Here is a 15963-nt window from a genome sequence, read left to right as displayed (position 1 = left end):
AAAGTTGTGACATATCACGTGGCCCATAAAACCTGAAGTATTTATCTAGCTGGCCCTTTACAAAACAAGTTTGCCAACTCCTCCTCTACACAATGAGATATAAGGCATCAGAAGACTTCTCCAAGACCCATCTCCAAAGTACAATGAAATGAGCCTATGCATGGCCTGTGGAGGTCATCTGGTGGATGCTAAAACACACACACACACACACACACACACACACACACACACGCACAAACATATACCCTCAAGGCTCTCTAATTCCCTATCAATCCAAAAGTTGCCAAGGCAAACTACATGAAGTTACCACTCCCTAATACCAGAGTCCCAAGATTCCCACTGTCCTTACTAGCAAATAATGTTAACTATAAACGGTTGCCTTTTAAAATTCATCTGAACATGGCTTCAACTGCATAAAAACTCTTGTGGAAAGTAGAAGGTGAAGAGAGAAGGCCTCCATAAGGCATGTTATCGAATCCCTATATCTTCACCCTAGAATCACCTTAGACCTATCTCCCTGTCTAAATATCTCTTCCCCAGAGTTTCTGTCATTTGAATAATCACTCTTTTAAGAAGTCAGAGAAGCTAATGGGAAGGCGCAGAATTCCAAATGAGAAACACAAAAAAGTATGAATCTCTATTTCCTTCCTCACAATCCTTAACCCTCGTTAAAGTAAATACTAAATGCAAGTCACAGAAATGTCTACATTTTTTTAAGTGCCAAGTTGTTTTTTGTTTTTTAATAAAAAGGTTAAAAGAAAAAAAGCATGTTCAGCACTGCTGTGCCTACAGAGGGATATCCCCTCCATTGTATGGGACACAAAGACACACACCAACTGCGAACAAGGGAAGCAGCCTTCTCTGCTGGCTATTTTTAGCCTCACTTCGTCATATTAAGACCAAACTTAGGATAATAATGCAGAGTGAACTTTAAAAATATGAATTTGAGGAAACAAAACTGTCCTTCTATTTATAAGTTCTTTAACAATGAAATTATATATACTCTTGTCAAAATCTCAAGGGACCTATACACCCTATTTTAAAAAAAAAAAAAGAAAAAGAAAACTATTAGCTTGTTTCAAAAATACAGAATAATATAACCTGGGACTAAACTGGTGGCCATGTTTAAAGCCTGCTCATTCCTTTTCAACTTCAACTCTTATCCACTTTTAAAATAACTATTTTAGGGAATGTCTCATTCATTCAGATTTTCCACTCCTAACTAAAAATACCCATTTTTCAGCTCTTCACTTTCCATCAGTACTCTGGAAAACCTAAATATTTTGAAAATAATTCCAACTTTACATTTTCAGCATATTACCTGCTGAACTATCTTGCTGTCTGGAAACTACACCAGTATCCAACTGTTGCCCTACAATTTAACATCCAAAACAAAGTTTACTGTCCCATTTCCAAACTCTTTTTTGTAAGAAGCTACTAGCAACACACTAAGCATCTTTTTCACTCCTTCTGTATAGCTCAAGAGCTATGATGTAAAAATGTTGGTTCCCCAATCCAGGCACAATGGCTTTGCCTAAAATGTAATTTCTCCCCAGTCACCTGAAACTACTCTCTCAGAAACACTCTTCTCAATTGCTTATTTGAGCTGTAATCATGTATCTACACAAACACAATTGACCCTAACACTACTCAACAACCTCCATCTGTATTCCCTTCAGACCAACTTCATAATTTTATCTGTCCCTTATGCCTTCCAATTCTAAAAGTCTTAAATATTTTGTCTCCACTTGCTCTTTTCTTCCTAAATCTTTCCAGATTCTGCTTTAACACTTCAATTAGTTCTACACATACATGTCCAAAAGCTATAATTCACTAGTGAAAAATGTAAAAATACATTAACATCTATAAAGTGCCATATAATATCTAACATCTAGTGTGATCTTAGACAAATATTGGTCTATCTCCCCTTTCCTGTAGCTTCGTGCAATTTGTGTTTGATTGTCTCCACCACCCACAAGTCAAAGCATCTCAAAGACAGGGATCCCAAATACATTGTCATTTCTACCAAACATGCAATAAAACATTACCATAATTTCTGGCTGGGCACGGTGGCTCACACCTGTAATCCCAACACTTTGGGAGGCCGAGGTGGGTGTATCATTTAAAGTCAGGAGTTTGAGACCAGCCTGACTGACATAGTGAAAACTCATCTCCACTAAAAATACAAAAACACTAGCCAGACATGGTAGCGTACGCCTGTAGTTCCAGCTACTGGGGACGCTGAGACAGGAGAATCACTTGAACCTGGGAGGCGGAAATTGCAGTGAGCCAAGACTGTACCACTGCACTCCAGCCTGGGTGACAGAGAGAGACTCCATCTCAAAATAACATAAAATAAAATTACCATAATTTTTAACCATTCTATAGTTAAAGCAATAAAAGTAGGTCCAAAAGTTAGTGAGCAACTTTGACAGAGTGTAACCTACATTCAAACTATAGTTTGTTTCTTAGTTTGTCCTCCCCTCCTTCTCAAAATACAGGTTCTACATGACTACATTTCTCTTTATCATATCTTTGTGAAAAACAAAATACATGACTCTGATTCAAAGTCTAACATTACATCCACTACTCAATATCTTCACGTCAGTACACACTTAAAAGACAGAATTTAAGGTTCCTTACCAAAACATAATAAGGCAACTAAAGAAAAACAATACAGTGGGAGAAGTTCCAGAGGAGGGAAAAGTGGTCAAAGAAATAAGAGACATTATTCTAAGACAAGAGTTGGGGAAACTGATGGTAGAAATAAAAAAACTCTATAAAAGTAAGGAAAGATGAACTGAGGCTCGCTCTGGTATTTCTCGAAACACAAACTCTGGCTGTGTCCTGAAAATTTAAGGACACAGGTATGGAATATATAAATGAATTGTCCATAGAATTTATAAATCAACTGCCACATAATACAGAGGCTAATAAACTTGCAGAACTCATTACTTTAAAAGAACAGGACCAAATATTGTTAAGTTTGAGAGAGTTTTAAATAAATTTAATCAAGATCCTGAATGGAGAACTTGAGATAAACTGATAACCCCAGGCTTACATTCATTACCACAAAGCATCTCTCAGCAGTGGCTTCAGATAGAATGAGCCCACACAGTTGTCTAGATGGACCACAATTCTCAGTATAGTACTGTCTCTGCCTTCTTACATAAAATTCTGCTCTATGTTTAACCCTTAAGGTCTGTATATGATGTTAATTACTTTCATGAAACTTTAATTCGGTACTTTGAGAACATTGCTAAAATGCAAGTCAAAGGTTTTACAGACTTCAACTTTAAAACAATGGAAGGAAAAAGTCATTCCTGAAAGAATATCAAAAGTGTATCCTAAATTGATACAGAAATAAAGATAATTCAAAAAAGAAAAACCTCCAACAAAAAGTGTTGTCATTTTAAGATGTTACTCCAAAAAAAGATTAAAAATTTGGTGAAGGGAAAAAAAATCACTTTTATAAAATGATTAACGTGATAAATGCTCTTCCCCAAATAAGTTGTGATTCCTAAGAACTCAAGTTCCTAAGTGAAATCTGTTACAGTGTCTCCTGACACACGGAGAAGTTACAGTGTCTCCTGACACACCCAGGAACTGAGAAGGTTAACTCCTGTACCAATAGGTACTGACATGAAAATCTCCCAAGACTGTTTTTTCGATTTTTTTTTTTTTTTTTTAAAAGGGAATTTTGCTTTCGGGGGTCCGTAAGTGGCTCTCATTTGAAAACCTATGCAAGAGTACCCTAGAAACAAAAAGTACACCGTACACACCCACAGTACCAGGAAAAGGTTACAGATACAGATGGCCTCTGTGCGCACATATGCTCTTGGCTCCCTCAATTTCCCTTTGCCAATTACTGGCCAGAGAGGTGCGAGTATTCACTCCGAAGAAAGAACTCCTCCAAGAGAAACCTGCATACTTGCATTACTCGTACAAGGAGCTAAAAAGTTACAAAATACAGGCCTCCCTAACACCTTCGCCCTTCTGTGAATAAAGCTAGACGCTCTTACGATTCCCAGCACTCCTGGAGAACATCAGCAAAACTCCAGGAGGACGCGCCGGCATCCGCCCACTTTCTCCCCCTCAATTGCCTCTCCCAGGGCCACTCACACTTTAGAGAAGAGCCGCGGCGCCGAGAAAGTGGGTTGGTTCCCTTCCTCCTTCGGGCTGAGGCGGCAGCTGCGGAAGGCTCCGGCGCGGTCCTGAGAAAGAAGCGGTGCTCGTGTCGCTAAACCAGGCGGCCACTCGGGTCTCTTCCGTGCTGCCGGGGGAGAGGAGGCGGCGGCCCCGCTTACCTCTTTTCCTCTTCCTGGGTCTTTTCAGGCTGCGACTCCTGCCCGTCCAGGGCCACTTCTCCCGGGACAGTCACGTTTGGGAGGCTCCGGATTTTGTTTTTATAAAGTTTCCTCTGGGCGGAGGCTGTGGCCGGCCCCCCGGGTCCCCCCCGGCCCCGCCGCCCTCGGGGCTGGGGCGGGGGAGGGGGGCTCTGAGAACTCCTCCCGGAGTCCAGCCAAGGAGCCGGGGGGCCGGCGACTGGCCAAGGGAGAAGACCCCCGAAGGGGGCGGAGGGGAGGGGGAAGGTGAGGAAAGGACGGCGGCGTCGGTCCCGCTCTCTCCGCCGCCCCAGCCGCCGCTTCACATCGGGGTCCCCGTCCCCCCGGCCGGGGGGGTGGTTGCAGAGCTTGGTTGGGGCCCGGGTTCATACACTCCGGGGCAAGATGCTACGGACCCGGGCGGGTGGCCGAAGAGGCGGCGAGGCGGGGGACCCGGCCGGCTCCGCTCGGCGCCGCCCCCGCTCCCGGCTCCCGCATGTGTCGCTGCGGCTGGGACCCCCCTCCCTACACCTTGGGGGTCCCACGCCCCACGCCCCGGGACGAGGCAGAAGCTCCGGCGCCTCCTCAGCGTTCTCTCACCGCGGAGCAGCTACCCAGTCCCGGCCCGCGGTGGCCGCCTCCCTGCCCCCAAGCCGCCGGCTCCGGCTCGGGCTCGGGCTCGGGCTCGGGCTCGCGCTCCGGCTCCGGCTCCGGCGTGTGCAGCCGCCGCTGCCGGCCGGGAAGGCGAGGGGGGGAGAAGAGTGCGGCCGCGGCTCCCGCTGACCCAGGTGAGGGCGAAGGTCTGAGCGGCGGCCAGGGCAGAGGGGCTGAGTCTCTCGGATGCTCCTTCGCTCTTACTCTCGGCGGCGGCGGCGGCAGCGCCCGGAGCTCAGCTCGCTGTCTCCCTCGCTCTGTGCGGGGCTCTCGCCTCACTCTAGAGAGAGGGGCGGGAGGAGAGCGGCGCCTGCAGATGACGCAAGTTACCTAGCAACCGCTCTCCTCCCCCTCCCTCTTCTTTCCGCTCTGAGGCTTCCTCCGTGGGCCTTTTTTCCCCGTCCAGCCACCCCGCCCTGGGCGCCTCTGGCGCGCTCTGATGACGCTCCAAGGGAAGAGGAAGTGGGGATCGGCGAGCGGGTGGGTGCGCCTCGGGCCGCGGGACTCACAGCCGCCGCCGCCGCTGCCGCCTCTACGGCCGCGTCAGAACTGAAGAGAGGAAGGGGAGGAGCTGAGACGAGCCTAAGCTGCCGCCCGATTTTACCCCTGACCCGAGGGCGGCCCGGAGAGCTTGCTCTGTAGCAGTTTCCTGCGGGGCAGGTGGGACTGCTCCTTTGGGAGGAAGGAGGGAGGCCCAGGCCGCGCCTTCAGGCAGCTGCGCGCACCACCCGAAGGTGAGGCATTTGGCTCCAGACAGGCTCTCGAAAAGCCGGACTGATCGAGGAGTTACCCCACGGCCTGATCCACTGCACCTGCTCCAGGGAGAGAGCGCCCCACCCTTCCCGTGGCGTGGCGGTGAGACTCAGCGCTGGATAACGTGTGGTCGGGCCGAGCAAATGTTTGATGAATGAATGAATGAATGAATGCCTCTCTCACGTGGCACTCGCGAAGCTCCTAGGATATGGTGGAAGTGCAAGCGCTTTGTAAACTGCAGTGCACTGTAAAAATGAGTTGTAATACATTCCTCCCCTCCCCCTAGCTATGAAAGGAAACAGGGGAGCGGCCTGAGTACAGAGTCACAACCTGAGTCTTCAGTGGAAAAGCACATGAAATGCTGGGCAGGGGAAGGAACCCATCCTTGGGCAGATTGTTAGGGCGGCGGGAAGGGAGGATTGGAAGGGAGCCATCCTCCGGGAGATTGTGGAAGGATTTTTGACTGTCAAGGGAAGAATTTCGTTAATAGTGCCTCACATTTACGAATCGTTCTTTCTTACGGGTTGGAGCTTTCGAGAGCTTCTCGTCTTGGTTCATCAGTGTACATTGTTATCAAGAAATGTTGGCCTGTGTTTCAGGTCTGACTCAAAGGTTATTTTCTTTCTAAAACAAATATTATTACTATTATGCAGCTTTTCCTACAGACGTTATCCTGGAAAGGAAAGTCAAGTAAAAACTCATGAAGTTTCAAGTGTAGTTCTCCAGGAAAAGAAATTTAAAAAAAAAGGATCAGAATCCTGAGAAATCTGTCTTGAGTGAATAGCATGAGAATGGTCAATCGTATCAGAAAGACAGTAAAGCAGCAGCAATAATGAAAGCAAATTTCACAATTCTGTCGCTGCACCCTAGTACACTCCACCTCCTCTGAAAACAGTAGTAATGGATATTACAAGTATTTCCACCTGGAGGAGAGGTGAGATAGGAGCAAGTGTATTATAGACAAATTTGGGAAGCTCTGGGTTTCTGTCACTACTGCCACCACCATCTGCACACGGTAGACTAAGGAAACTTTTAACTGGGTAAATCCTAAGGCTCCTGTTCATTAAAATGCTACAGGAAAGGTGGTGGGAGGGGCAAAGGAGGATGTGGCAAAACCAAGGAGAATCTCACAGGCTAGCATCTGACTTTACTGCCCTTGACCTGAAGTTGCAAGAGCCAGGTTAAACATCCTGCTTAAGGCCAGGCGCGGTGGCTCATGCCTATAATCCCAGCACTTCGGGAGGCCGAGGCAGGCAGATCACGCCAGGTACTCCGGAGGCAGGAGAATCACCTGAACCCAGGAGGCGGAGGTTGCGGTGAGCCGAGATCTCACCACTGCACTCCAGCCTGGGTGACAGAGTGAGACTCTGTCTCAAAAAAAAAAAAAAAAAAATCCTGCTTAAATTACCCTGGATCTTTCTGTCTTTACATGACCAATCCCTGCTGCATCCTTCCAAATGAGACTCACAGTTAATCAGACCAACAAGTAATGGTCTCACATGACTACAAAATAAATATTTTTTGTTTTTCTCCCTCTTCCTATCTTACATCAGGGGAATGGTGGAAATTAAAGGAGTAAAATACACAGATTTAGGGGATTTTGTGAAGCTAAACACCTCAGAGAGTTTAAGCTTTGTGGGCTTTGACAGAAAAGAGTGGAAACATCAGAGTTCTGCAGCCCAGCAGATAACACCTCCAGTTAAGTGTGTTCCACATAGGGGTTTTCAGCAGCCTGAACCGTTTTCATTGTCGGTGGCTCCACCTTACAACCTCAGTGCTGTAGAACAGAAGGGCACTCAGGAGAGCCCTGAGCCACCTACTTAGAAAGTATTTAATAACAGCACACTAAGCTTACTAGGCTAGATACCCACCTCAGCACCCAGCTTGATAACGGGAGGAAACAGCTGCAACTGGAGACTGGAGAGAAGGAAGTTCACACATTTCCAATTTGGTCTGAATCTCTTTAGTTCCTTGTATGCTTATTAATCCAGAGGAGAAACTAGCTAGTTAATTCAAAGTTCCAAAAAATCTGAAGTTGTTAGCTAATAGTTCTTTCTCTGGTTCATCAATTTAAGATAAAGATTTACATACTGTGTTAAAATACAACAAAAGGAGATTCGTATAAGGTTTTTGGCCTTTACACTTGAAAGTGAACTCTAATGAGAAACTAATCAGTGTTATTCCACATCAGTGGGTTTTACTGTCACAGATTGTGTAAGCTAAATTATCTGGCAGAATTTTGCTTTCCAGAAATGCTATCCACAGTATATTAATTACTTTTAACATTTTTATTGTGAAATATACTTTAAATACATAAAGCAATAATATAGTATAATAAGTGATTATAAAGGAAACCACTATATAACCGATCAGCCAGGTCAAGAAATAGAATATTTCCAGGAACTCAGAAGTCCCTCTCCCTGCCCCATGACTTTCCTGAACACAACTGTTTGCCTCCCTCCTAAATGTAGCCATTATTCTGACATTTGTGATAATCATTTCCTTGCTTTTCTTTATTGTCTTGTTGCAAGCATGCATCCCTAAACAATATGTTGTTTAGTTTCACTCTTTTGAACTTTATGTAACTGGAACAATATAATATGTAACCCGTTGTTCTTGCTGCTTTTGCTCAACATTGTATTTAATTCATACGTTGTTCAGGTTGTTCCCATAGCTGTAATGTGTTCATTTTCATTGCTGCATATTACAATGTCTCATTGTCACAGTATGTGACAATATGTTTAGTGGTTTTATTGCTGATGGACATCTGGGTTGTTTCCAGTTTCGGACTCTTATAAATGCTAATGTGAACATTCTTCATGTATGAATTCCATCACATCTACCGTAAGTTTCTATAGGGCATATACCTGAGAGTGGTAATATATATCATAAACTTGAATAAATAATGCCAAGTTCTTTTCTAGAGGGTTACACACTCTAGGCGTGTATGAGTCCCATTGCTCCACACCTTCACAACACTTGACATTGTTGGTCTTTTTCAGTATTACCAGTCTAGTGGGTATGTAGTAGTATCTCATTGTGGTTTTAACTAGCATTACTGATTACTGATGCTGTTGATGACCTTTTTGTATACAACTAGCTATTTGGATTTCCACTTTTATGGTGTGTTATTATCTATTTAACATCTAAGTCTCTGAGATACCCAACTTTTCAATATCCTTTCATAGTCCACATTTGAACAGGTAAAGTAATATTATGGGATGTTCAGAGTGTTGCTTTTCTAGCTGTAAACCTCTGTGGCCAGTGGCGCCTTTACCCGAGTCTTGCTGAGGCCCACTGACTCAGCCTGGCAGGCTGCACTCAGATTATGCTATCAGCCTAGATCCCACGCCTGCCAAGGGCAAGTGAGGCATGGAGCGGGGAGGCATGTTGTGAGCAAGCGTGGGGTCTGGTCACTGTGCAGTCAGACACACCAGCTGCTACAGTGGGATAGGCAGCTCCAGGTGTGCTGGCTCTACAAAGCTGTGGCTGGACCAGGCATACTGCAAGCAGCTTCTACAGGTGGCACCAGGGAACACATTGGCACCCAGAAACTTGGAGATGCCAGGAACTGCAGGGACCCAAAGAGGGAGTCACAGCCCTGGTTTGGGGAACTCACAGGTCTGGGCTCCCCAAAAGCTCTTCACCCGCAATGTGGCAAGCAAGGGCGATGTCTCAGCCTTGTTTGTGTTATAGTTCTTTTAGCCTCACCATTTGGCGGGTCCCAAGTTCTTGTCCTGTGACCAGGAAGTATGAGGTACACAGACAAGTGGAGGGTGAGCAAGATGTTATTAATGAAACAGCTCAGAGGAGACCCACAGAGGGTAGCTCCTTTCTGCAGCCAGATTGTCCCAATGAGTGTTCAGCTCCTAGCAGAGAGGGCAGCTCCTCTTTGCAGGAAGATTATCCCAATAAGTGTTCAGTTCTCAGCAGAGAAAGTAGCTGCTCTCCACAGCTGGTCATCCTAATAAGTGTTCAGCCAGCAGCAGGGAATGAAGCTCCTCTCTGCAGCTGGTCATCCATGGTCTGCTCAGCCCTGGCAGTACCTGGGGCTTTTATGGGCCTCAGAGGGGAGGAAGTGCACACTGATCACTCCTTGGGCGGGCCCAAGAAAAAAACCACAAGTTCCCCCTCTCCTCTACAGAATTGGCAACCCAGCCCCCAGGCTTCAGGCCTTCCCTGACCTAAAAGTGGGGCTTCACTGGGGACCCGCTCCTTTCCATCTTGGAGCCTGTCTGCCTCCTACCACTTTTTTTTTTTTTTTTTTTTGAGATAGAATTTTGCTCTTGTTGCCCAGGCTGGAGTGCAGTGGTGCAATCTTGGCTCACTGTAAACTGTACCTTCTGGGTTCAAGTGATTCTCCTGCCTCAGCCTCCAGAGTAGCTGGGATTACAGGCATGTGCCACTTACACTCAGCTAATTTTGTATTTTTAGTAGAGACGGAGTTTCTCCATGTTGGTCAGGCTAGTCTCGAACTCCTGACCTCGTAATCCGCTCACCTTGGCCTCCCAAAGTGTGGGATTACAGGCATGAGCCCCCATGCCCAGCCTCCTACCACTTTTCATGGCACCCAGGCTATTCCTGCAGAGGGGCGCCTGTGGGGCCAGTGCGGAGCTGCCCTCAGCCCTGCCAACCCTTGCTTCCCTCCCATGCTTATTGGTGCCCAACATCTAGAGGGGGCAGAGGCGGCAGGGGGCTGGCATGTCAGCATTTCCCCAAGCCTGCACATACCCAGCCGGGCTGTGACAGTGCCTGGGCTTGGCCCCAATCCGCCTCCGAGATCTGAGTAGGCACTGGGAGCAGGGAGAAGCCAGCCAGTGGAAACACACAACCTGGGCCTGCAGGTGCGAGAGGGCCTTCCTTCCCTTTACTCCCCCTCACCACCCCTCACAAGGGTGCAGAGTGCAGAGTTGCCCTGGTCCTGCACCCAGGAGAGTGGGGCTCCCACCTGCTCCATGGAGTGTGCAGCCCCAGCTGTGCCTCCTTGCAACCTAGGGCAGGGACTCTAGGTCCTCGCTAGGCTCCTCTATATTGTCCAGGCTGGTCTCCAATGCCAGGACTCAAGCAATTGTCCTGCCGCAGCCTCTCAAAGTGCTGGAATTACAGGTGTGAGCCACCATGCCCACCCTATAAACTTCTTTTTCTTTTTCCTTTTTTTTGAGGCAAAGTCACTCTGTCACTCAGGGTGGAGTGCATTGATGTGAACACAGCCCACTGCAGCCTCAACCTGGGCTCAATAGATTCTCCCACCTCAGCATTCCAAGGAACTGAGGCCACAGGGATGTACCACCACACCCAGCTAATAAACTTTTTAAAAGTAGACCTATAGGGCTTTTTATTTCTTTACCATCCAAAATAATGTAATTTTTCAACTATTAGGTGATGGCCAGCAGTCCCTCATGGTGGTTTTTATTTTTGTTGTATTTTCATTTCCTTTGAGAATATAAAGAAAATTTTAATTCTCTTGAATCTCTAAAACTAAACTTTGTCTTTGTTGCTTTGTATTTTTCTCAAGGCAACCATGTCAGTAATTGTTTTCCCTGCATATATTTTTTCATTTCCCAGGTTCACTGATTTTTTAAAAGTCACAATGGCTTTTTCTTTTCTCCTAACATTTCTGCTACAATTTATGGATTTTTAAAATTTCACTCATTAACATAAAATATATACCATCCATGTCACTGCCTGGCCTATTTTCCCAACATACTATATTTGATTATTTTCATTAATTTCTTTTCTCTGCATTCTTTGTTTAGAATCAGTGATATTTTAAAACTGGAGGAAGGTGAGACCGAGAGAAATTGACTTACCCAGAGTCAGGAGGGCAAGTAAATAGGAAGCCTGGACTCCACCCCAAGTCTTCAAATACAGTACGCTTGCCATTATGTCACACTGACTCTGTCTTCTGGAACAATAAGGTAAATTAATTCCGAAGGTCTATAGAATATTGTTCATTTCCACGTGGCAGCCCTCTTATTCTACAATTGAATAAAGTCTATTTTAAGCCTAACAGATTTAGGATCAAATTAATATTGATACAAATGGAAATTAAAAAAAAAATCAACATAAATAATAGCACTAAAAATGGGTTAAATAGAAGAAAACTTGCTTTAAAAAAATTAGATTTCTCTACTGTCCCCTTTATCCTTTATGGCCAATCTGTCACTGGTTCCTATTGCTTCTTCAAAGAATCGCCATACTTCCTTAATAGCTGAGGAAAGAGTTTTACAAAATAAAACAGTGTCAAATGTTGCAGGAATGCCCTTGGATTTGGTGATGAGTTTCTTAATAAATTTGTAGTACTGTAAAATGTTAGAGGCTCTCAGAATTTAATAATATTTTAAAATATAAGAACAGGCCAGGCACAGTGGCTCATGCCTATAACCCCAGCACTTTGAGAGGCTAAGGCAGGCGGATCACTTGAGGTCAGGAGTTTGAAACCAGCCTGGCCAAAATGATGAAACCCCATCTCTACTAAAAATGCAAAAATTACCTTGGTGTGGTGGTGTGCACCTGTAATTCCAGCTACTCGGGAGGCTGAGGCATGAGAATTGCTTGAACACAGGAGGCAGAGGTTGCAGTGAGCTGAGATTATGCCACTGCACTCCAGCCTGGGCAACAGAGTGAGTAAGACTTTGTCATAAAATGATAAAATAAAATAAATAAATAAAATAATAAAAATACAAATCAACCTGGAAAACTTAGAGACTAATGATGAGATTTCCCCTTTGTTACCTTTCTGATCGTCAGGGTTTGCAAAAAAGATAAATTCTGAAAATTAATAATAGATGACTACTGGTTTTAATAGAAAATAAAATAACTTTGAATCACTTATAATTATTGAAAATGTAACCTTAAAGCTTCAGAGGAGTCCTTCAGGATACAAGCCAGTTGGTTTTGTCATAAATAGTCATGAAATATTTTTATTGATAAAATCCAGCTTTTTTAAAATTAAAAATTGAGTAAAAAGATTTAAAAATAACCATAAAATGTTAAGGTAGGCTTAAATGTAACTAAGCTTGTAGAGCAAAGGCTTTAAAATGTTCTGGCTTGAAATTCAAAGTTAAATTATTGAATGAACAATAGGGAATTACCAAAGGGACAAGCTATTATAAATATTATTAGTAAATTTTTGTTTTAACTTCTAAAAGGTAGTGATGTATTGAGTCAATAAAATCTTACTATCACCTACTATTTTCTTTTTTTTTTTTAATTCTTTCTTTCTTTTTTTCTTTCTTTCTTTTAAAAAGGCAGGGTTTCACCATGTTGGTCAGGCTGTTCTTGAACTCCCGACCTCTGGTGATCTGCCTGCCTTGGCCTCCAGAGTGCTTGGATTACAGGTGTGAGCCACCACTCCTGGCCTCACCTGCTATTTTCTAACACTAGAGCGAAGTGCTGGACATACAGTGATAAGAAGAGGGAAAAAAAGAACTTGTCCCTGCTTTCATGGAGCATACAATCTGATACCTAGAATGTGCCTCAATACTTGACCCCAGCCACTACCATCCAAAATTATTTGATCTAGGCCAAACATGGTGACTCACAACTGTAATCCCAGCACTTTGGGAGGCCGAGATGGACGGATCCCTTGAGGTCAGGAGTTCCAGACCAGCCTGGCTAACATAGTAAAACCCCATCTCTACTAAAAATACAAAAATTAGCTGGGCGTGATGGTGCATGCCTGTAATCCAAGCTACTTGGGAGGCTGAGGCAGGAGAATCACTTGAACCCCAGATGCAGAGATTGTGGTAAGCCAGGATCGCACCATTGCACTCTAGCCTGGCCAACAAGAGTGAAACTTCATCTCAAAAAAAGTAAAATTATTTAATCTATATTTTCTGAGGATGTTCTCAGGATAAACAAATGGCATTCTAGAAACCTTCAATCCTATTTGTCATTTTTCAAATTTTCATTGTGACAGTTTTTAAAAATATAGAAGCATGGCCTATATTTTTATAGGCCATGGTGACTCACCTCTATAATCCCAGCACTTTGAGAGGTCAATGCAGATGGATTGCTTGAGCCCAGGAATTCAAGACCAGCCTGGGTAAAACCATGAAATCCCCATCTCTACAAAAAATAGCAAAAGTTAGCTGGGTGTGGTAGCACATACCTGTAGTCCCAGCTACTCGAGAGGCTGACGTAGGAGGATTACCTGACCCAGGAAGATTGAGGCTGCAGTAAGCCGTGATTGTCCCATCCACTGCACTCCAACCTGAGCAACAGAATGAGATCCTGTCTCACACACACACACACAAAATACAGAAACATTGAACATTACAACAATATACAATGATATTCATAATACCATCACATATTCAGGGTATTTCTCTTCCTTTGCCATCTTTATTACCATCCATGTCATGTTGACTTTTATCATTAAACCCGTTACCTGATGACTTGCAAAAAAGCTGCCAATCCTCCGGAGTCACATCCACACTGATTATTTTCCCAGTATTTCCAGCACACTTTTGTTTAGCTCTCCTTGATAGAGTGGTATCTTAAGGCCATACCCAGCTCTAAAGAAGGCTGAGAAGACCCTGAGCATGGTTGTCCAAAGTGAGGTTTGAGTTCTGTTAATAAGCAAAGAAGGAAGAATATTTATAGGGTAGAAAGTTACCGGTGTCTGACACACCCATAAAGATGTTTTTATTAAACAAAAGGACCATCTACCTCAGAGATGAAATGCCACTTTCTAAACCTCAGAAGTAACTGCTATTCGTTTTTCCTTTAAACGGCAATTTCCTCAAATGCTTTGCATACAAGTATCAGTACTATGTTGAGTCTCCTTTTTTTGCTTTTTGTGGTTAAAAAATTCTAGCAATTTAATTTCAGGAGTATTTTTTAATGTATGAGTTTGTGGTCTCCAGATAGTTGGCCTTGAGTCCCTTACGTCGTCATTGCAAAACACGTTTTGTTTTGTTTTGGAGATGGAGTCTCGCTCTGTTGCCCAGGCTGGAGTACAGTGGTGCAATCTCAGCCCACTGCATCCTCCACCTCCTGAGTACAAGTGATTCTCCTGCCTCAGCCTCCCCACCTTGATAATTAATAACATCTAATCCTGAAATACCATTGTTTGATCAATTATCCCGGTAATATTTCTTATAACAAAAATAATGGATCCTCTTTAGAATATGTGATGCATCTAATTGTCACGTCTTTGGTGTCCTTTCTCTGAAACATTTCCTCAGTTTTTCTCTGACTTTCATGACCTCAGTACCTTTGACGATTACAGCTAGTTATTATGGAACATCACTCAGTTTCAACATGTTTGTTTTTAACAGGAACGTCACCAAAGTGATGATGTTCATCGCTGTACGTTCTTACTGCATATTATCAGATGATGCTCAATTTCAATTTATTCTGTCAGTCATGATGTTCACTTTAATCACTTGATTAAAATGGTGTCTACCAGGCTTCTGTACAATGAAGTTACTATTTTGTCCATATGGAATTAATAAGTATTTTGTGTGGAGATATTTAGATCTAGATAAATATTCAATTCCTCATCAAACTTCGATTTTATTGTTTTATTTCTATTAGCCTCAGGTTTCCTATTTTGTTCAATTGATTATAACCTGTTACCATTATTATTTATTTATTTTGATGCTTAAATTCCTCCCATATTTGGCTAATGGGAGTCCCTTTAAAATGATGTCTGTGTCATTTCATCCCATCATTCCCTGATTATTTACCTTTTTTCTTGTACCCAAAAAAAAAAAAAAAAAATGTTCTGACTCTTCTTGTACCTTCCCTGACCCAGTATTGGAATCAATCATATCTTCAAGGGGTAAAGTTGCTGCATAAAATACAGGGTAGCCAGTTAAATTTGAATTTCAGGTAAATATATATTGCATGTATGTCACATGCAATAATATCTTCTTTGCTAAATATTTGCTTTATTTTCATTTGCCAAATCTGGCACCCTATCAAGGAGCCCTGATTTCTTTAAGTGGTGGATGGTATTTAGAAGCCACAATCTGGCCAGGCACAATGGCTCACGCCTGTAATCCCAACACTTTGGGAGGCCACGGCAGATGAATTGCTTGAGCCCAGGAGTTCGAGACCAGCCTGAACAATATGGCAAAACCCTGTCTCTACAAAAAAAAAAAATACAACAATCGTCCAGGCATAGTGGCATGTGCCTGTAATCCCAGCTACTCAAAGGCTGAGGTTGGGAGATAACCTAAGCCTGGGAGATGGAGGCTGCAGTGAGCCATGATTGTGCCAC

The 15963-nt window shown here is 43.9% G+C and overlaps 1 protein-coding gene and 1 long non-coding RNA gene across 5 annotated transcripts in view; both read right to left on the bottom strand.

The window, feature by feature from the left end:
* The window catches only part of FBXW7 (F-box and WD repeat domain containing 7), a 227986-nt gene extending 222710 nt beyond the window's left edge, over positions 1–5276 (bottom strand). For both annotated transcript variants that reach the window (XM_074396821.1, XM_003927974.4), the window contains exon 1: positions 4123–5276. The gene's annotated coding sequence lies outside the window, so the exon portion shown is untranslated. The remainder of the gene's footprint in view (positions 1–4122) is intronic.
* A 4442-nt stretch (positions 5277–9718) lies between these two features.
* On the bottom strand, positions 9719–14301 carry LOC141584057 (uncharacterized). 3 transcript variants are annotated; one of them, XR_012516980.1, is made up of 4 exons: positions 14125–14301; positions 13888–13967; positions 11543–13802; positions 9719–9795 (listed from the first exon to the last, which is right to left on the bottom strand). It is a non-coding gene; the product is annotated as an uncharacterized LOC141584057 (long non-coding RNA). The 3 variants fall into 3 exon arrangements; XR_012516978.1 differs by lacking the exon at positions 9719–9795 and having other exon boundaries at positions 11551–11637; positions 12226–13802; XR_012516979.1 differs by lacking the exon at positions 9719–9795 and having other exon boundaries at positions 11650–12343; positions 13707–13802.
* Between the last annotated feature and the right edge of the window lie 1662 nt (positions 14302–15963).

This window comes from Saimiri boliviensis, chromosome 3 (assembly GCF_048565385.1).
Source record: "Saimiri boliviensis isolate mSaiBol1 chromosome 3, mSaiBol1.pri, whole genome shotgun sequence".
Classification (NCBI taxonomy): domain Eukaryota; kingdom Metazoa; phylum Chordata; class Mammalia; order Primates; family Cebidae; genus Saimiri; species Saimiri boliviensis.
Note: the sequence above shows the minus strand (reverse complement) of the source record. Positions and strands in the feature narration are given on the sequence as shown.